Here is a 21,729-nt window from a genome sequence, read left to right on the forward strand (position 1 = left end):
GCTTCACTGCAGGTATTAGATGCATTTCCCAGTAAGCGCACAGTTGTTCATTTTTAGAAAGAAGGTTTAACTAAAGGCATTCAAGCGGTGACAAGAAATCAAAATTACTCACTGTAGTGACCAAAGTACTCCTAGTCCTTCGTCACCTTTTCTCCCTCCTTGTGGGCGTCTTCCAACATGGGGACAATACCAGAACCTGTGGCAGCGAAAAATTGAGCTTCCCCTTTAAATTTAGTACAGCGTGCGGTGTTCCTCCGGCAACTCACCTCAGTCCAATTTTGAGCACATTGGACGCTTAGATAACTGGCTACACTTATTACATATTAGTCCCTGGCATACAAGCGGGGATGATGGGGTGGGCAGGTGGGTGGGACATATAGGGAAAAGGGACTAAGGACTATGAGTACTGTAGTCACTACAGTGAGTAACTAATTACTCATACGCCCATCCCCTTTCCTCTATCCTTGTGGGTGATATTCCACCATCCCAAGAAGCAGGTCTCTGAAATGCGACGGCCGTGGCCTTCGCTATGACCGCATGGGCATGAATCCCTGCAGGAACTGGTTTGCCCATGGCCATGTACACCTCCAAAATGGCTTGAATCATACAACGGGCAATGGAAGCCTTGGAATCCTGAGAGCCATGGAGGAGCCCACAAAAGTGGCAAAGAATGCTTTGGACTTCCTGAAGGATTTCATACGAGAGGTAAAACTTGATGACCCTCTTGAGATCCAAGGAATGTAGGGCCCTCTCTGCCTCAGACTGCAGGTTCATGGAAGAACACCAGCAGGCAGATCTCTTGATTCAGATGAAAAGGAGAAACCACTGTGGCCAAGAAGTTTGGGTGCGTGTGCAAGATTACCCTGTTGTGACATGAGGTGCAAGGGCTCACACGAAGACAACGCCTGCAGCTCAGTGACCCTGCGTGCAGAGGTGAGAGCTACCAGCAGAACAGTCTTTATCGTTACCAGCCGGATGTCCACCAATGCCATCGGCGTGAAGGGTTGCGCTGCAAAGCTGCCAGAACTACATTGAGGTCCCAGACTGGATGTGGCCTATGCACTAGAGGAAAAAACCTAGACTACCCCTTGAGGTGGGCCTTAACCACTGGGTTGGCTGCAAAAAACACATGCTCCGAGGAATTCTAGTAAGCCCCAATGGCTGCCAAATAAGTGCAGCAAGTTTCCACCTGAACTCCTGAACAAGCCAGGTGTACTAAAAAAGCCAATATGTCATCCAGAGAGCAAGTGACAGGATCCAGACACTTGTCACAAGCCTGATGGCAGAACCTAGAACATTTGCCCTTATACTGGGACTGAGTACAGGGCCTCCTGACCGCTTGAATAATGTCCCAGTTGTCATCTGAAAATTAAGCATGCTGAAGCCTTAGCTGGTCAAGAACAAGGCCGCCAGCGCTAGCCCGGCCCGGTTGTTGCACTGCCCCGCTTTGCTGCATCAGGAAGCCACTTGAGGGGATCGGAAAGGTGGACGGGACCCCTGGGAGCACAACTGCAGCATAACCGAAATTCCAGCTCTCGAAGGCCTGTGGGGGGCAATCAGCATGAGGCTGCAGCCCACCGAAGGCTGGCACCTGCGGAGGGTCCGCTGGAGCAGGAGGTTAGGGGTGCGGAAACAGAACACCTGTGGTCGTGCCAACAGATCTGGAAGGCGTCTCCTAGAGGCCCTCTACACAGGCCTGCTTATGAAGCGAACTGGGGGCACTTGGAATTCCGAGGAGATGTAAACAGGTCCAGTTCTGCGAACCACCAACACTGGTACAGGGGCAACAAGGAGTCGGTGTGTGACTCCCACTGGTAGGTGTTGAAACACAAGCAGCTCAGCTGGTCTGCCTATGCATTGCTATCCAGCGTGAGGTGGACTGCTGAAATCCAAATCCCTATCAGGGCAGATTCCAAGATTGATACCGCCTCCATGCAGGGGGGTGGGAAAAGGTGCCACCCAACTTTTTCAGGTAAAAGATCCTAGTAGAATTGTCAGTTTTGACCAGAACCGACTGGTACCTGATGAGGGGCAGAAATGCCTTGAGGGCCAGACCCACTGCCCTTAATTCGAGCAGACATATGCAGGAGGGCTTCCGCCTTGGACCATGCACCGTGAATTGCGTAGCCCCTCAGCCCGAAAGAGGAGTCAGTCGTCACCACCAGGGTAGGCTCCAGTCAGGCGAAGGGAGCACCCACAAACATAGGCATCCATATACATTAACAAAGATCGGGCAGGAGGAGCAGGGATATTGGAATCATGTCTGACCGAGAACGCATCTCATGATCCCAATTGGAAGCCAGGTGGAGCTGGAGGTGCCTCATCTTGAGGCTGACGTGTTGCACAGTGAGCACGCAGGAGGCCATACGCACCACAAGGTCCTGGAACCACCATGCCGAGGTGCTCGAGTTGGCCAGAAAGTGCCCTCTTGCATTAGAAAGGAAGGGGACCTCTTGGGTGTGGGGCATACCTGCTGAATGGCTGCGTTCCAACATACTCCTAGAAAGACCAGAACCTGGGAGGGGCACAACTGTGACTTCTCATGAGGGAGAACCCCAGCTGATGAAGGATATCACCCAATCTCTGGCAGGAGTGTACCACCCCCTCGGGTGAACCCGCCTTCACCAATCAATCATCCAGATAAGGGTGTAGGATGTTGTTCCTCCAAGCAGAGGAGACTAGTCATTGCTGCATCGATTTCGTGAAGACACAAGGGGCCGAGCTCAGGCCGAATGCAGCACCTTGTACTGGAAGAAGTATGAACCGCAGGAGACCCTGTGCAGGGGTTGACTACACCCCTCCCTCACATTCAGCCCACCTAGGCACCCAGACGCCAAAGGAGGGCTTCTGGTCAGAAGCCTGCCAAAGGTGGCAAACAAAGGAGGCAAACCTGGTTTGCCGCGCAAAGAAAGACCCAAGAAGGAGGTTAACAAAAAGAAATGGCGATTAAACCCAACCATAGCCGAAATAAAAAGTATTTGGGCTAGCAGGTTTAAAGTTCGAGGCTACTAAAATAGCCTAAAACAATACCACGTTATGTAATATAATCGCGGCAGGAAAATTAGGGTAGATACCACTGCCACCAGCCAAGTCTTAATGTTAAGGCAGCGAAACAATGCTCCAAGAGGTACAGATAAAAAGGGCTACGAATTAACCCTTTCAAATACTCCATGTAAGATGGGGTGTACTGGATCTGTGGTTAAATGACTATGTAAAGTTAATGGCAACTTCACCCTTTTCTGGGGGACAGTAGTCAGCCCCAGAAATGGAGTCGGTGGGAAGTCTAAAAGACAACCCTGTGTCACTGCACTGAAGGTGCTGTGTAACACACAAAAGAGTGGGGCTACTGAAGTGGTGTACGCCAGAGTCCACAATCACAAAAACACATGAAATACACATGGAAAAACACAGGTAAGAGTGGGGGAAAAGCTCACCCTCTTACCAAGTGGAAAAAATAAACTCCAGAAATCCAGCAAAGTTGCTGAGGGACTCACTAGGTAAGGGAAATTAGCCATAGAGTGAGAATTCTCCCCAACACCGCTGACATAGCAGGCTCCGCCACTTGCTTATCCACCATCTTGGGACCTTGCGTCACACCCTGGGTGGGAGGGCGTCAAGGCCCCTGAGCCACTTGGTCCTGGACCAGAAACAGACCTCAAATCACTACAGTAGTGAGCCCTCGGCTGGCCGGTTGTCTAATTGCTCTGACCCACAAACTTGTAAGAGGGGTATTCCGACTCAGGATCGGGCGAGGGGGGGGGGGGGGGCTTGTTTTCCCACCATCAAGCTGGCGTGGCCTTTGCCAGGAGACACCCTAGAGTTGAAAGGGTATACCGGGTCCCTCTGCCTCCCGCCCCTCTGCCTCCCTTGCAATTATGGTGTCCCTGTAGAAAATTATACATAGGGAAAACAAAGGAAGATCAAAACAAGAACAGAACATAAAAGCTGCATTAAAAAAAATCTGGTACAGAAAGGACCTGTTGTAGCATACTGGACAGAAGCAATTCATACAGTAGAACAAATGCAGTGGACAATCCTTTTTCAGTTGAAAGCAAAAAACGACAAAAGGAAACTCAAGTAAAGAACAGTTGATCTTTCTAACTAAAAGTGTATATAAAGGTCTGAATTAACTTATTCAAATGGACAGAATTGTAATCTATAGGAGACAGGTAATACAGGGCGCCTGGCTAGGTCCTGATATGCCCAGGAGGGTGAACATATATTCAAACAAAAAATCAGGATGGGAGACCCAACTTTTGAGATTCAGGATAATTTTAGTTTCATCTCTGAATTTTGGTGATGATACATATATCAATTGTTAGCATAATAACAGACAGACGGACAGTTGTACATTTGATATGTAGGTGTACCACTAGGTACCACCCTCAAGAGTGTGGATGGTGCAAGCCTTCTGATGGTGCAAGATCTCTTGGATACACAGTTAACAAGGGTTTACAACACAAGAGTGAATGCAGCCCAGGACCTCCGTTGGTCCACAGGTATTGTCATAGGGAAAAAACACAACAGGTGTGTACAAGTATGCAAGGGGTGGAGTTGTGTCATGGATCGACACTGTAGTGTTTCGGCCACAGGGTACGAAGACTGGACGTAGGTGACTGGGATGGCCTTCTTCAGGATGGAGGTGAAAGGATGAAACACTGTCCGTGGGGTATCTTTGGGATTCAATGACAGACAGTTTCGGAGGAGTGGGATCTCCAGAGTAAATTGGTGATTTGCGCAACTTATTTGCGACCAATTAGTGTCAGGACAGGTGCAAAGAGTAAGCACCAGAGAACAGAAGCTTACAGTGAAGCGACAAGCGGTGCGGCGGTAAGGGCTTCTGAGAGTCTTCAACCTTGCGGGAAGTCAGGTGAAGGCGGTGGCCCAGTGGCCACTGTTGCTGATGGAATTAGTCCAAAGAACCGTATCTGGAACCAGCATCTACAGATGGCGGTAGCGTCAATCGATGGCGCCAGCAACTGGAAGGAAAAGGCAAGAGCTACTAGTGGTCTTGGTCTAGTAACAGAAATGGTTAACCGGTCAGGGTGGTACATACCTGATCAGGGGAGAAGGAGCCAGGAAGCTGATTCAACAGAACCAGAACATGTGTGTGTGTGTGTGTGTGATGTCCGGTTCGAGTGGAGGCTAAAATAGCCTATATGCGCCCAGGTTGACTAAAAGGCAGGAGCCTCCGTGAGGTGCAATGCGTAGGAGACGCATGGAGGGAGGCATACATCGTGGTTTATGGTACCCGTGTGGTTGAGCTGTGTGGTCAAAGTGATCCAGAAAAAATGACTGAGGGAGTGCCGGGTGACGGTGCCTGTGGGTCCCAGCAATTGACATGGTCACTGTGCAGCAGAAATGAGAGAGCAGTGAAATGCCAAAAAGTAACAGGTATGAGGTTGAAGACTGAGTGAAATTGTGCGAGGGACGTGGAGTGTCCGGAATAGACTATGGGCTAGCGAGTAGTTGTGAAGCAATTTGCAATTCTTAAAAAACATACTTGGTTACTGGAGCAGAAGCGTCTAGCTGTAGCGTCGCGGCGTGTGCAAATGAAAGTGAAACTAAAAAACTGCAAGTCACAGGAAGTACCCACCCCCAGATCGGGCGGTCCAATCAGCTGTCAGCACGTGGGCCAATGGGAGTGCCGTGTGTTGGAGAGGGACAAGCCCCGTCAATCAACGTTGGCTACCGGTAGAGGGTGCTGGGAAATGTAGTCCGGGGGGTGTTCGTGGTGCAAATGCACCAGAATGCATGTGTACTGCGCAATGTAATGACAGTTCATAGCAAGTCCAATAGTGACGTGACTGACTATGTTGATGCCGCGAGTGGCGGCTGTGCAGAGGTGTGTGCAGCGATTCAATGCTGAACATGAGCAAGGTTATGAAAATAAAGTACAGGTGCAAGTCCATAGTGAATGACTTGGGTGGTGGCTGGAGTGACAAATACAAGCACATAAACGTGGGTGAGCGTGACATACGTTTTAAAAGCCAATCGATGGTCAAAAACCAGCATGTGCATATTCAGGGGGACAGTTTGCAATTCAATGTTCAAAAACAGCATGTGCATATTCCTGGTTACTCATTAAAGAATTAAAGAATCACTCAGGGTTGAAAGGAGACAATGGTGGCAGTTAAGTCCAGAAATGTTTCCATTCAACGGTAATGTTGAGACCATTTTTTACTGTATTCAGTCTATGGACCCACTTTTGTTCAAGTCGGGTGAGGGCCAAATTGATGTTACCCCCTCGTTTCTGTGGGTTAAGTTGCTGAAGGACCATCCACGTGAATTGTTCGTTGATGTGTCCTTTTTTGTGAAAATGGTCAACTAGAGGTTTGTCTGCCACACAATTTTTGATGCAAGAACTGTGTTCGCTGATGCATTGTTTAATAGGCCGGATAGTTTTTCCAATGTATAGTATATTACACGGGCATTCGATGACATAGATCACATGTTTGCTTTCAAAATTTGTGTGGTTCTGTACGGTCCAATGCAAGCCATTGTGGTCAAACGTTTTATTTGTGGTGAATTTACAGGCCACACAATGTCGCAGCTGAAATGGTCGACCACAGGTGGTAGGTTCCATAGGGTGGAAGTCTACTTTTTAGGCTCGCGAAAGGTATGGACCAAGGTGTCTGAGGTTTCTGTTTTTCGTAAAAGGGGAAAAGCGGTTTCTTGGCTAATGGCCTTCATTCTTAATAAGGTGACAGTGTTTGTTGATCGCACATTTGGTTAGGTTGCTAATAGGACTGAATGTAGTGAGACAGACAGTTCTTTTCATGGGTTTCTTCTCTTTTGTGGTGAGGCAGATGGTACGATCTGTGTTAGCTGCTCTCTTTTTGGCCATTTTTACGGCTTTTGTGGGGTATCCCCTGTCGGCGAGACTGTAATGGGCGCTACTCCCGAGGGGCCAGGACTGGCCCAGCGCCCTCGGAAGCAGACCCGTCTTCCACTACTCCGGACCCAGCAGACCCCTACAGGGGCCCTTTGGACCATGTCCTGGCGCCTTTGGCGCCAGGCTCATGAATGGTTTCAGTCCCGGCGCCATAGGCGCCGGGCTCATATTGATAAACAGTGTAATAATGCTTGGGTGGACTTACCTGAGGCAGACCAAGCTGCATATTTACCCAGAACAATCCAGTCTGGTTGAAGTTCCCAGCCATCAGGGCTGGGAGGAACTACTCCCTCCATTCAGGAACTCTTTTCTTACCTGGGTGGAACCTGTGGAAGAACACACACTGGAAGCACTTCTCTGCTATTTAAACCACGCCCGATGGAAAAAACGTGCTTCGCGTTATTCTGCAGCAGCAGCAGGACGCTCACCGAGTCGGCTCCTGCATTCCAGGTCCAGAGTCATCTTCAGCTTCTGCGCAGCAACCTCTGGATGAAGAAAGACACAGAACAATACTTACCAGATCCCGGAATCCAGTCACCGGCAAAACCTGCAAAGAATAAACATAAGGTTAGAAAAGTGCAACTCACTCGCAGCTGTGCCCGCTTACCTGATCCATCCGTGATTGCAACAGAGCTAACCGCGGCCTTCTCTTCGGCAGCTTCTCTGCACCTGAAAGGCAAAGGACATAATTAAAAAGGGGTTCGGGTGAAGGCAGTCGCATTCATCTTAACTTACCAGTTTTTGCACGCGCAGAAGCGGCCGCATCAAACGCAGCATCCCGGCACCTGAAAACTAGAAAAAGGACATTATTAGAGGTGCCATTAAAAGCGGCCAACGATCATTATACTTACGTGCATCGGCACGTGCAGTGGCAACGGATATAAAGCCCGCAGCATCCCGGCACCTGAAAACTAGAAAAAGGACATTATTAGAGGTGCCATTAAAAGCGGCCAACGAACATTATACTTACGTGCAGCGGCAACGGAAAACTACGCCCACAGCATCCCGAGGCCTGAAACAAAGGAAAAGGGACATTATTGAGGTGCCCATCTTTTAAAGCGTAAAGACTACAGTATACTTACAGGCATCCGCTCGTGCAGTAACGGGGGCATCGCTCTTTGGCATCCCAGCACCAGTGCCACAACTAAGGCCGCAAAAGACTTGAGCCTCAACACTGAACTCATCCAGTGACGTAACTGGAATCCACGCACCCCTGCAGCAGACGCAGGATGGAGAGCTCAGCATTTATACGCCTAAGGTGAGAGCTCACCGAGACAAGTAGAAAGCTAGGCTGTGGGAGAAACTGGCGATTGGTGGGAGAAGGAATCCCATCAAACGGTGATTAACCCTTTTTCTTCCACCTGCAGAAAACTTACCCTGCAAGTCAGACATTCGATAAGAGGAAGCCCAGTCCCGAGAGTCGTACGAGCTCTACGCTTCTCAATTGAAGAAACGATAGCAGCCCAGCCGGGATCAGCGCCTCCGTGGGAATCAGGTGAGCGTTACAGAGACGTTGTTGGAGTTGACGTGCATGGATCTCAAAATTCTCTCTCGCAGTGCAATTTCTTCTGACCCGGAGAAATTGGCCATACGGTAAACTGTATTTGAGGCCGACTGGGTAGTAGCTGGAGAAGTGTAAAAGGGTGTTCCTGTCAGTCTTGAGAATGTTGTCAATGCGATAAATGTGTAAGTCCAGGAAGTTGATGGTCTGGAAGTCCCATTCTTGAGTGAATCTGATGAGGGGGTTCCTTTGATTGAGCCAGTGAAGGAAAGAAATGAGTTTGGTCTGACTTCCTTGCCAGATGAGCAGGACATCATCTATGTATCTGCGCCAAATTAAGATGTTGTAGAGATAAGGATTGTTGCTGTTCAAAATGTGATCTTCTTCATATTGTGCCATATACAAGTTGGCCACGTCTGGGGCGGAGGTGGCGCCCATGCTCACCCCTTTGACTTGTTGGTACAGCTGTCTTTCGAAGAGGAAAAAGTTTTCCGTCATGGCGAGGCGTATGCATTCGAGTATGTTGAGCCAAATCATGAGTGCTTCTAAACCGCCTTTTGGTGGAATCGATGTGTAAAGGGACTCCACGTCCATGGTCACTAAAATGCAATCGGATGTTAGAGTGACTTGTTTGTAGGAGCTTGATGGTGTCCGTTGTGTCTTTCACATATGATTTCATGGTCCCTATGAAGGGTTTCATTAAGAAGTATGTGTAGAGCGACAGTGGTTCTAGCAAATAATCACAAGCGGAGACAATGGGTCTTCCTGGTGGTTTTTCAGCATTCTTACGCATCTTCGGGAGTATGTAGAAGGCGGGTATCCTCGGGTGGGCTTTATTAAGGAATCTGCGCTCATCTTCGCATATCCAACCTTCTTCCTCTGCATGTTTTTTGCGAGACTAGCGATTTCTTTAATCGTGGTGTTGGGTCTCTGGCGAGTTTTTTTGTAGGATGTAGCATCAGCCAGGAGTCTGCAACATTCTTGATTGTAGTCTTTGGTGTTCATGAGAACGATGCCGCCACCTTTCTCAGCGGGTTTGATGGTAATGGTGCGGTCGCTGTTGAGTTCTTTGAAGGCTTTCCTTTCTACAGGAGACTACATGAACTAATGCAACCTACAGCGAGATACAAAACACTTTAGATAAAGAACTTTTTCCCAATGCTTAACACAATCGACATGTATTAAAATCCACACGTGTTTCAGACATCAACACAACATCTTTAAACACACCATTGGGAATAGAATCCAGTCATGACTTACAGTTCTATCTGCATTATAGTGATCACCTGAATTACACAAGAGGGTGGTCGTTGGCGCATGGAGTCCTGACCAGACACCCTATGCCAAAAAAGAGAACAGAGAAAAAGGACCAGCGAGGTTGGGGAGCTGAGAATGGGTCGTGTGCCTGTTCATATCTAGCGTCTACCACTAAACAGATAAAGAGGACTGCTAGTGCATTGGACACAAACACGAGTTTGTGAACGCAGACACGTAGAAACAGCAGTATCAGAAAGGGTGCAGAACACACTTTTGATGTGTGGGTATTGCTGTATCACTCTTTACAGAGCTACACCATATGGTATGCACAGAGCGAAAGAAGAAGTAGACCCAAACGGTGAAAATTAGAGCAAAACACAACCAGACCCTACTAAAATCACGACACAACCCCGGATTCAATAGAGGGTAAGGATACAATTAACAGAGCATTACGCTCCAGGGCAATACTACTAAGTCATGATGATATACATCAAACTAGTGAAGCCATGTAGAATGATTGCGAGACCCCTGTTCCATTTTTTTTTCTTGTCCGGTACAGACAAGAGACCCCGCGACACAAGGTACCTGAAGGCACCACTAAAATTTTGAAAACGTGTGTCAAATTGGATCCAAGACTATCGCGGGTACAAATAGAGGTGTTTTTGTGGTCAAATAAAACCATTATAAAATGTGGACAGCTTTGCTTGGGTTCTTGCGTTTGCCTTAAGATGCAGAATAATGTGGTGCAATTTTTAGCTGCTTAAGCTAAATTCCACAGCCGGTATTCATCCAAGCTAAGACACAGGCACCTTTGGAGTAATACTGGCGTCAGCATGGATGGAATGACAAACATATGATGGCTATGTCAACAGTGAAGATTTGATAGCAACAAAGAAATGCAATTAAAATGTGGGTATGAAAAAAGTACTAAGAACTTGTATAGAATACTTGGACATTAATTACCATGTATATTTGTTTCCATGTCCATATCGTTTAAGAAGAGAAGTTTGGGTCCACCAAGGCTAAATATACCCAGATCTATCGAGTAGAAGAGATTGTGGGACCTCTTTGGATAAACAAGATCCAGAGATTATACACAAGGGAAACCGGCAATAGCAAACCCCTGAACAAATTCCTATATTAGTCTTTTTAACTTGGAGGAAGGAATGACATGTTGGGTGAATGGAGTAGGATTTGTACGACAGGGGAAATCTGGATTTTAGAATCAATGTATACTATTGTGTAATTAATTATATGTACTGCAGAGCACAAAGCACTTTTGGTATTCCTTTGTGTTGTATTGCTAAAATAACTTTCCTGCTGGATCGATTTTAAAGAAAATGAATTAAAAAATATATATATTTTTGTACACTACCGAATTGGCAGTTTTTTCATAAACCTTTAAAGAAATGAGCAATAGTGTTCTGTAAGGGGTGACCCTTACTCTTGTGACACAATTTGATTGAGTAGCATTGTTGTTGAAATTAGGTTAGTATCTTGCAGAGGAGTCGTCTAACTGGGTTCTTAAATTTACCTCCAGTCTCAATTATTGTCTTAGAGTCCCTTGCAATTAATGAAATCTACTCAATCAGGTTAACCTTAGGACTCCTGTTTGAGCCCAATTGATTTTCTTTCTACATTTAAAGCCATTTGGAGCACTCGCCATACTCAAGACCCTCATCCACGCTTTCGGAAAGAGACTGCTGGGTTTGTTTTACTGTGAGGAGAGCCTTTTCCTTAATGAAATACCTGCTTCAAACCTCCAGGGGAAACAGTCAAGGAACAATCACCTCAGCCTTCCCTTCTAATATGGAAAGAAACCACAATCACCACTAAAGGGGATATATATATATCCAGTCTTACTAGCATTGATATAGGAATATCTTCTCCACGCAGGAAAAGAGAACATCTTTTAGAGCGCTTAATCACAAGGTTCATTTGCTGGAGCAGGGAAACTAGGAGCTAGCAATGTATGTGGACAATCCTTCAGTCACCCTAATCTGGAGCAGAGGTTTGATGAAAGAACACTAAAGTGGCACCAAGAAAAAGCTAGTGAACATCAGGCTTTACAGGGTGTCCAACTCAGACCAAGGAGTACTTTCAAATGTTTTTTCGACTCCATCCTCAGAGAGACACCTGCAAATCAATAGAACCCTAGACCGAATCCACAGCTTTCATGAATTTCCAACAGCAGAAAGATTTGCAAATAGACGTCCTTGTGAAACTACATTACTTGAAATCCAAAGAACTGATCGCCAGACAATGAAATTGCAAGACATCATCTCTTTTAGGGTGACCTCCATCAAGCCTGTTCTAGATTTAGCCCCAGGCACCATTGCATGCAACCACCTCTTGGAGCCTCTTACAACTTGTTTGGAACCAAAGAATATCCACTATTGGGGACAGTCATGCAAGATCATTTTCACCCAAGAGGGCACTCATCAATTCTCCTTACTGTGGGCTTCTCTGGATACTCCCAAATCTCTCCTAAGGTGATTCATCTGCCTGAGAACCCAAAATGGTGTTCCTCTCAAACCTAGTTGTCCCAACAAACTTCTTGTCTTGAGAGAACGCCGGAGACCTTACATGGAGGACAGGAGAAGCGTAGTCTCTTCTGCCCAATCTTGGGTCTGATCCTCTATTCAGGCTAGATACCGTTAGGCCTATGCACCCCTCTACCGTTTTAAAATGATTCCACTTTCAGTGCCAAGTCTATTATCAGGATCCTCATTTCTTTGTTCCTTGCAGCAGTTGCATACAGATCACACGCTCCTATTGGGTTTATTGCCTAATGTGTTCCCATTTTACCGTATTTATAGCAGGTGCATTCAAGATCCTACAGGTTACATAATCTCATTACAGTATTTAAATTTAGAAAAGACTTGGGGAGCAGGCCAAGACTCCCTTGCACAGCCGAATATGTTGGGTCTGCTGGACAATGACTGGATGACAGGGGTTGTCAGGTGTTTCCTTAGCCATCCACAATTCTATGAGGAAACAATAGCTGTTCCAATAGTCAATCTGGTAATAGTGGCTAATGGCAACACTCAAAACCTGAGACTATTAACTGGCCACTCAGTTTAGCAAAAGACAAAGCCACTGTGCTGCCCCCTTTTATCGTTTCTTGAGAAATCAACTTTACCCCTTCATTCTCAAACAATGACCAATCTTAGGATTGTTTCTTTAAATTGTACAAGAGCTCAACTCCCCCATGAAAACGAAAAGTATCCTTTGTAAACTCCAAGAGTTGGGGGCATGCTATTGCCAGCCTACAGGAGACTCATCGCACAAGGTCAGATTGATTCCTCCTTTGCACCCAATGATAAAAGAGGCGGGAGTAGCCAATGATAAGTTAATTTTAAAATGCTTGCAGAGGTTAAAAATAATAAAGGTTGCTTCTTGGGAATCAACCTTCAGCGTGGTGGATAGACTTTTGTCGATTTTTTCAATATATTGGGCGAACAGGACCATTTTCCCCCTAAAGTCTTCCCAGGTATAGCCCAGGTCCAAAAAGGGGCAAGAGGGTGGGGAAGGATTTTTTTTACTCGGTTTTGCATTGGGATATGAATAAATTCAACCCATTCAGTTCTCACGTGACCAGTCCACCAGCTGCCCTTCAACACGCCATCTCAGACGTAGATTTGTGGACATCTTGAGACATCTCCACTGCGCCACAAGCGACCACACATTCTTTCAACACTTGTTTTTGTGTACTGGTTTGACAAAAATAAACATTTCACAAATAACATATTAGATCTCACAGGTTAATTTTCATCATTAAAAAAATTACAATTCATTAAGACTTCATTAAAACCTGAACGAAAAAGCACAAAATAATAAGCAATACATAAATCATCAAAAAGGGCTCATTGCATTTACCATTCAAACATTTTTTTAAAACTTGGAATCCTAATAAGAGCTCTAGAATTGCCAGCAAAACAGGACCAAAAGGAATTGGAAATTATAAGTTACTCACCGTAGTGACTAATTTAGTCCTCTTTCCTCCATACTGCATGGCCGTCCCTTCCAAGGGATGGGAGACAACCTTTTACACCAGAAAAAAAAGTCTTCCCCTTTAAATTTAGAGGCGTGTGGCCCTGGGAACATGCGCAGGCCTGACTTCGCCCTCCAACGCCACACCTCAGTCCCCATTGATGAATCGACAATAGATTAACAATGCCTAATGACACCCGTTTTATTAGGGGGGGGGTTGGTGGGACGTATGGAGGAAAGGGGACTAAGGAATAAGAGTATGTTAGTCACTACGGTGAGTAACTTAAAATTACTCTTACGTCCAGTCCCCTTTCCTCCATACTGCATCAACGATTACAACTGAGTGTAGCCCCAGGGTGGAGAGGAGACCCTCCTTAAGCAAACAGGTTTCTGAGAACTGCCTGCCCGAAAGCTGCGTCTGATCTAGAACCGGCATCCAAACAGTAGTGCTTGCAGAAAGCCGAAGGGGTGGCCCAAGTGGCCGCCCTGCTTAGGACTTGCCAGGGGACATGCCGCTGGAAAGCGATGGCCGTTGCCTTGGCTCGGACCGCGTGGGCGTGCATGTTGTCCGGCAGTGACTTATGCTGTCCCTCGTAAGCTTCTTCGATGCCCGAGACCGTCCAACGGGCTATAGAGGCCCGATTCCCTGGTCTTGATCCGCCGAAGGTGACAAAGTGCGTCCGACTTGCGGAAGCCTGTGGTCCTGTCCAAGTAGAATTTCAGGGCATGCCTGACATCAAGGTAGTGCAGAACTCTGTGCCTCGTCTTTGGGGTCGGCAAAAAACATAGGTAGCACTATTTCTTCATTCAGATGGAAGGCACCTTGGGCAAGAATGCTGGGTGTGTCCGCAGGACTACTTTATCACTATGAAACTTCGTAGATATACGATCAGCGCCTAGATTTCGCTGATTCTGCAAGCCGAGGCGAGGCCGACTAGCAAGGCCGTCTTAATGGTGACCAGCCTGATATCCGCAGACGCCAATGGTTCAAATGATTTGTGCGCCAGGGCACCCAGTACTATGTTGCAGACCCACACGGGGTGAGGCCTCTTGATGGGCGGGTAGAGCCTGGCGAGTCCCGTCAAATGTCTCCAGGCAATCGGGATGGAAGAGGAAAAGATCTCCTCCGAGTTTCTGTAAGCCCCAATGGCTGCCAAGTAAGTGCGGCAACTGTCCACTTGCATGCCAGAGTGGTCGAGGTGCGTTGAAACGGAGAGCATGTCGTCCAAGGTACATGCGAGGGGGTTGATACCCTTGGAGTCTGCCCAGTGGCAGAACCCGGTCCACTTGCTCTTGTACTGGTCCCTGGTAAGCTTGCTCCTGGCGCCCTGTATGATCTCTAGATTAGCCTGGGAGAGGCTGAGGTGACCTAGCGTTACCTATTCAGGAACCACACTGAGGACTAGTTTGTGGCACGGGGTGGATTACCCTGGCCGCCTACTGCGCCAGAAGATGTGCTGGGCCTGTCGGGAGGCGAATGGGAGGCCTCTCTGAGAGGCTGAAAAGCTCCAAAAACCATGGCCTGGCCAGCCACCACGGTGCCATTAGAATGATGCTGAGGTGGTGGATTACTTGATCTTGCATATCACCCCGTGTACAAGTGGTGTGGGCAGGATGGCGTTTGCCGTCATTCCGTCCCACTGAATCTGGAATGCATCGCCCAGGGAGCCAGGTCCCTGACCCTGCCAGGAAGCAAACAGTTGCCACTTACTTTTTGTCCCATGAGGCAAAGAGGTCCACCTATGGGTGTCCCCATTTGTAGATTTCCTGCAGTACTAGGTCGTTCAGCTGCCACCCGTAGTTGTCTGCCCCAAATCTGCTGAGCCTGTCAGCCTCCAAGTTGATTCCCCGGCAGGTGGACAGCTGTGAGGTAGATGTTGTTCTCCAGGTCCCATTCCACATGCTGACTGCGAGCCTGCACAGTGAGAGAGGCGGGGGGAGGGATGTCTGGTACCTCCCTGCATGTGGACATAGAACATGTTGGTCAAGTTGTCTGTCTGAATGAGGATGACCTTGCCCTCGATAACCGGAAGGAAGGCACCAATGGCTTTCAGTTCCAGCCAATTGAAGTGGTACTCCTGCTGAGTCCAGGTGCCATGTACGCAGTGGTTGTCGAGGGTGGCCCCCCCCAACCCTCGAAAGAGGATTCTGTGGCGATGGTGACCTGCGTGGTAGGTTGCCGGAATGGCTTGTCCAGCCGAAGGTTGCAATCCTTGGACCACCATGTGAGGTCCGGGTGAAGTGATGGAGGAACCTTGATCATCTCTGACAGAGCCTCGCACCTGGTTCCAAGAGGCTGCAAAGTGCAGCTGTATCCTCCTCATCCTGAGTCTCGTGTGGGGGACGGCCAACAGGACTGCTGCCATGAGACCCAGTAAGTTGTTTGTCTTAGGAGGATAGCTCAGTGGCAACATGCTCACCTTGGAAGCAAGATGACACGTAGCAACACAGGTTCGATACTCATGAGACCCAAGGTGGTCAGTCTCTGTGGGTTGCAGCTGCGACTTCTTGAGTTTGAGTGAAAAACCCAGCTCGTGCAGTGTGTTCATAAGAGCGTGGGAAGTATGGTGCACTGCTTCCAGAGACGTTGCCCCGACGAGTCAGTCGTCGAGGTACGGGTAGATGTGGTGGCCCTGCGACCTGAGGCGGGCCGCCACAAGACCCTGGGGGCCGAGTTGAGGCCCAAAGGATGCACCTTGTATTGCAAATGGTAGCCCATGATACAGAATCGTAGAAAAGACCGATGAGGCTACCAGATCGGGACGTGTAGGTACGCGTCATTCAGATCAAGGGAGCACATCTAGTCTCCCTTGCACAATGTCTCTGCTATCAAAGCTGGCGTAACCATCTTGAATTTTTGTAGAGGTAGGGAGAGGTTGAGGGTGGAAAGGTCCAGCACAATTCTCAGGCCCGCCTGGTTCTTCTGAATGATGAAAATCCTGGAGTAAAAGCCCAAGCCTCGCTGGGAAGCTGGGACTTCCTCCACTGCCTGGCTCTGGATGAGCGACCGGATATCAGCCAAAAGAGTTGCTGTCCCAACCTGTGGGAGTGGAGGGTAGATGGGAGGAGAGGCTGGGATAGGGAGGCGATACCCCGTGGAGACTACAGAGAGGATCCAGGGGTCCGCGACATTCTGGTGCCAGAACTGTGCATGGAGAGCAAGCCTGCCCCCCAGTGAAGACCCGTGGACCCGGAGGGGTGCGTCATGCCTTCTTGCCCTCTGAGGCTGTTGCGGAGGAGGGGTACTGGAAAAACCCCTTACACCCCAAACCCCATATTTGTTGTATGTGCCGATGCTGAGTCAACAAACCATCAGGCTGCCTGGACCAATGCTCTTGGTTGCCACGGAACCCTCCGTAGGTACGCCCCTTGTCCGAGCGCTGCTGTGACTGGGTGCACATTTTGGGCATGGTCTTTGTCAACATGGGCAAAGACTTGCCATTTGTGAGCTGTTTTTCTTTTTGTCCAGCTCCTCGTCCGTTGTGGAGTGGAAGAGGTCACCCCCTTCGAACAGAAGATCTAAGATGCGATCCTGGAAATTCGGGTTGTATTTCGTAGCACAGAGCCAGGCCATTCTTCTCATGTCCGTGGCAACGCAGATGGCACGGCCAGAGGCGTCAATGGGGGTAACGGTGGACTCCATGATGTCCTGAGCCACAATCTTGGCCTCTGTCAATCCCGCCTTGAATCGCGATTGGCTCTGCGCCGGAAGCTCTGGGAGGAAATCTGCAATTTCCAGCCAGAGCTTCTGGTTAAATGATGCCAGCATGGCATCTGTGTTGGCTTGACAAAGGTGCAAGGACGCGTTGGAATACAGCTTCTTCCCGTACGTCTCCAAGATCTTCTCCTTGCCTAGTAGCGCTGCAGAGGAGGCGGCTGAGGACGACTGAGGCTTGGACTATAGTGATGCCGCAGCAATCACTGAGAAGAGCGGGTGAGGATGGGCTGATGGCAACAGTGTATCCCCCTCCATCTGTCTGTACTTGTTGTCCAGGCGTTAGTTCACCGGCTGGACTGAGTGGGGCTTGAGCCAACCTTTCTTGGCCAAGGCAACTACGTCCTTCTGCATCGAGATCCTCGCTCTGGTGACAGGACGTATTGCGAGGACTTCTGCGTGGACCCCCTTGCTAGTTGCTCGACTTCGGGTTGAGGAAGGCCCCAGTATTCTGCCAGCCCTGCCAGGCGTTCGTGGAAGGTTTTGGCTGAAGATGGCGTGTCAGGGTGGTCCTCCTCATCTGTGTCCGCCTACAGGTCCTGTTGGTCAGGGACCGGAGATGGGCGAGTTGGGTGCCGGGGGCTGCAGTGTGGATCCCGGAGCCAAAGGCTGTTGCGGAACCACCTGGACATGGGGCTGAACAGGGGCATCTGTGCCGGAGCCTGTGGTGCCGGAGCCAATGGTGGTAGCACCTCCCTGATGGCGTCCCCGAGGATGTCCCCCATTCGAGGAGATTTCATGAGCAGGAGGAACCGTTCAAAGAACCTATCCTTGCAGGCCGGATTGGTCGTAGGCGATATTGACAGGGTAGGGAGGGGCAGCTGGAGCCGTTGCGTGCCCTATCCATATGGACGCAGCAGGAACCTGCCTTGCGAAGGAAGGGTACACTGTAGGCCACATAGCTGGTTGACACCAGTCCCCACCTTGACACACGATTCTCCACCTGCTGCGGCGTCGGCCGTATGTCTGGATTTTATGGCACGGCAGCCATTTTGTCGAGCTGCCTTCCACGTACCCGAGTCATTTTGCTCGGCTCAATGGGCCCCGCCCTGTCCAGGACTCTTGAGTGTGGATCATGGGGGGGGGGGGGGGCCCACCCTATTCCTCAGGATGAGGCCCGGTAGGCATTTCAACCTCGGCCGATCTGTTGGTAGAACCGCGTATAGGCACCCCCCCGGACATGTCAGTACTAGGGCATAGCACCTTGGGTGAAGACCCGGTAAAAGAACCTTTCCGGTGCCTTAGCACTGTCACCGGGAAGATCTACTGACGGCTCAGCCTGGCGGCCGGTAGCTGATTTAGCCTCGGTACTCGTGCTGGTACCAGGACCTGAGCGGTCCCTCCCGTGCGGGCGAGTCCTTGGGAAGGAATCTCCCTTGTGGAGTGCACCGGAAAAGAGCGGCCCTATATTGGCCTGGAACGATGATAGGTCCTTTAGGTCCTTTGGAGACTATCTCTGGAAGAGCTCCCTCACCTGACTAGTCTGTTCTTCAGCGTCCTCGAGGAAAGCGTGCTGCATGCGGTACAAGCTTGCCAGCTGTGGTCTGGGCCAAGGCACCATAGGCAGAGGGCGTGGGGGTCTTTAGTCGGGAAGAGCCTGTCACAGGATGGACACCTGCTGAACCCTGTAGAAGTCGACATGCGCCGGGGAGGAGCGCGACATCTGAAGAAAGAGTACCTGAGTGATTAAAAAACAAAAATGAAATGAGAGAAGTATCTGCTCATGGAATTACATGGTCGAAGCCAAACCCAGGAGCGCTGGTGAATTCGGCCCGTTCCTGTCGACACGGAAAAGGGGACTGGGGTGTGGTGCTAGAGGGCGAAGTCAAGGCAGCGCATGCTCCCAGGGCTGCATCCCTGCACGCCTCTAAATTTAAAGGGGAAGAAGGTTTTTTTCTGATGAAAAGATTCCATCTCCCGTCCCTTGGAAGGGATGCCCATGCAGTAGGGAGGAAAGGGGACGGGACACAAGAGTATCTGATGTACGTATTCCATTAATAGTTCCCAAAAAAAATAAAGCGCAGGCTTTCGTAAGCAGGGGCACTCTACTAGCAAGCTTCAATGTAAAACTAGGTTACTCACTGTAGTGACTAACATACTCCTAGTCCATAGTCCCCTTTCCTCCATACTGTATGGGCGTCCCTCATTAGGGAAGGGAAACAAACTTTCACCAGAAAGAATTGTCTTCCACTTTAAATTTAGATGCGTGCAGGGGCGCAGCCCTGGGAGCATGCGCTCCTCTGACTCCATCCATCGGCACCACTCCTCAGTCCACTTTGACACGTCGACAATATTACAATTGCCCAAGGACAGATTATCAAGGGGGAGGATGGTGGACGTATGGAGGAAAGGGGACTATGGACTAGGAGTATGTTAGTCACTAGGGTGAGTAACAATTACGCCTACATCTGTCCCCTTAGCTATATACCGTATGGACTATTACAACTGAATGCCGCCCTGGGGAGGAGAGATGCCCTCTTAAGAAAACAAGTTCTTCAAAACTGTCTGGCCAAATGCTGCGTCCAATCTGGCGCTGGCATCCAAGCAGTAGTGTTTGCAAAAGGCTGATGGAGAAGGCCTAGACGCCACCTTGATGGTCGTCTCCCATGGAACCGGTCTTTGGAAGGCCACAGCCGTGGCGTTGGCTCCGATGGACTGGGTGTGCATGTTTGCAGGCAATGGCCTCTGCTGCCCTTCTTACGCCTCTTTGATGGATTATCCTCCTTATGGAAGCCTTAGAAGCCAGACAGCCTGGCTTTGACCCACCAAAAGTGATGAACAATGCATCCGATTTACGGAAGCTTTGACCTGTTCAGGTGAAATCGTAGAGCACGTCTGACGTCCAGACAGAGCAGTAACTTCTGAGCCTTATCCTTTGGATCTGCAAAGAACGTCAGAAGTACTATCTCCGCATTAAGGTGAAACGATGACAACCTTCCTGAGCACCACCTTGTCCTGGTGAAATGTGGCATATGGCTCTGAAGCCACCAGCGTCTGGATCTCACTGATCCAGCGTGCTGATGTAAGGCCAACTAGTAGAGCAGTCTTTTGTAACTAGCCTGATATCCGCTGACGCCATGGGCTCGAAAGGCTTGTGGGCTAGGGTGCACAGCACCACAGTAAGGTCCCAGACCAGATGTGGACGCAAACCGGGGGATATAATCTGGTCAGACCTGTGAAGTGCCTTTTGATCACTGTATTGGAGGAGAGGATTTTATCTCCTGAGTTCTTGTAGGCCCCAATGGCTGTCAGATAAGTACGACAGGTGTCTACCTGCACGCAGGAGTGAGCCAGTTGCACAGAGAAGGATAGCATGTCGCCCAGTGAGCATGCCAGAAGATCTATCTTGTTCGCCTATGCCCAGTGACGGAACATAGTCAATTTGCTTTTGTAGGGACTCCTTGTGGCGTCACTTCTTGCCCAATGAATGATAGCCAGGTTGCCCTGTGACAGGTGCAGATGTTTCAGGGTCACTTGTTCATAAACCACACTGCCAGGACCAACTTCTGCAGAGCAGGGTGGACCACTTTGCCCCCCTACTGGGAGAGTAGGTGGGCTGAACCCAACAGACATAGTACCAGAGGATGATACGACAGATGGATTTTTGAAAACCAAGGTCTGGCTGGCCACCACAGCGTTATCAAGATGAGACAAAGCCTCTGACTCCTTTTACCTTGCAGATGACCCTGTTAATCAACAGAGTGGGGTGGAAAAGCGTATGCACTAATGTTGTTCCACTGAATCTTCAACACGTCGCCCAGAGAGCGCCTGCCTTGCCCCATCCAGGACGCAAACTGGCTACAGCATTCAACCATGTAAAGACCGTTGGATCCAAATTGAGGCCAAAAGGGAGGACCTTGTATTGGAAATGAAAGCCCATGATCTGAAAACATTTTGTGGAGGAGCTATTTCCTCGGGGTGATGACCTGTGTTTAATTGATTGACCTCTCAGGAAGTGTGTAAACGGTAGTCCTATAGATCTAATGATGGATATGATAGTGAGTTCAGTTTATCTAAAATCTGGTCTAAAACTAAATTAAATAGATTGTGAGAACGGATTTTCTTGCAATCATCTAAGCGATTGCTCAAGGAATTGTCTTTAATTGTGAAGTAAATCCGGGGACAGGAGAGAGATTGTTCTCCACTCCAGTGAAATCAGTTTTTATTCCATATCCCGTGGATTCTCGGGGATATTGTTCATTTTGGTTGGTCGACCGGTTTCAATGACTTTCGCCCGTTCGTCATATTCATCAGGACCGTAATTTTCCGACGTCAGTTCTGATAGTCATTCCCATGTGATGCGACAATGGTCACCACATATACCTGGGGACAATATTGAACAATATTTTTGCTTTGGCCCCATACGGT

At 49.0% G+C, this 21,729-nt stretch overlaps 1 protein-coding gene across 2 annotated transcripts in view; it reads right to left on the reverse strand.

Annotated features, from left to right (window-relative positions):
* CDCA2 (cell division cycle associated 2) overlaps positions 1–21,729 on the reverse strand; it is a 1,069,442-nt gene that overhangs the window by 98,176 nt on the left and 949,537 nt on the right. The window lies entirely within an intron of this gene.

Source organism: Ambystoma mexicanum, chromosome 10 (genome assembly GCF_040938575.1).
Source record: "Ambystoma mexicanum isolate Mex_15411 chromosome 10, UKY_AmexF1_1, whole genome shotgun sequence".
In the NCBI taxonomy this organism is placed as follows: Eukaryota; Metazoa; Chordata; class Amphibia; order Caudata; family Ambystomatidae; genus Ambystoma; species Ambystoma mexicanum.